This window comes from Terrapene carolina, unplaced genomic scaffold (assembly GCF_002925995.2).
Source record: "Terrapene carolina triunguis isolate 2854851 unplaced genomic scaffold, T_m_triunguis-2.0 Scaffold234, whole genome shotgun sequence".
NCBI classification, from domain to species: Eukaryota; Metazoa; Chordata; order Testudines; family Emydidae; genus Terrapene; species Terrapene triunguis.
Window position 1 is genome coordinate 6,296,079 of NW_020664585.1, and position 717 is coordinate 6,296,795.

A 717-nucleotide genomic window follows, 5' to 3' on the forward strand; every position below is an offset into this window, starting at 1 on the left:
CAGTACTAAATTGTTTGTTTAAAACTTATACTCTGTGTGTGTGTGTGTGTATAATATATATATATATATGTCTTGTCTGGTGAAAAAAATTTCCCTGGACCCTAACCCCCCCTATTTACATTAATTCTTAGGGGGAAATTGGATTCGCTTAACATCATTTCACTTAAAGTTGCATTTTTCAGGACCATAACTACACCGTTAAGTGAGGAGTTACTGTAGTTAATGTGGTGGTACAGCTTATACCAATTCTCCAAACAAAGGAATGTTTCCCCAGTATAACTGCGTATTTCTACACTAGAAATTCTTCAGTCGACCTAGCGATGGTGACGGGGGGTTAGGTCACCTTAATAACACCACATAAGCAGTGACATTTTTACAGCCCTGACTTACCTTTGTAGCAGGGAGCAGACCCCCGTGTCTACAATTTTTTGCCAGCCATGGCTACCTCGGCTCGGGCTGCGATTTGACTCACACTCTTAGCTGATGTGGCCATGGTGGCAACATATTTAACCATAGACCAGCCCTACGCTAGAGATTGTAGTAACAACCCCTCCCCCCACGGGTGCTGTTACCCCAGTACCCCCCCCTCCGGGGCAGGCGCTGTTACCCCAGTACCCCACCCCCCTGGGGCAGGCGCTGTTACTCCAGTACCCCCTGGGGGAGCGGCCGTTACCCCAATATCCCCCCTGGGGCTGTTACCCCAGTACCCCACCCCCC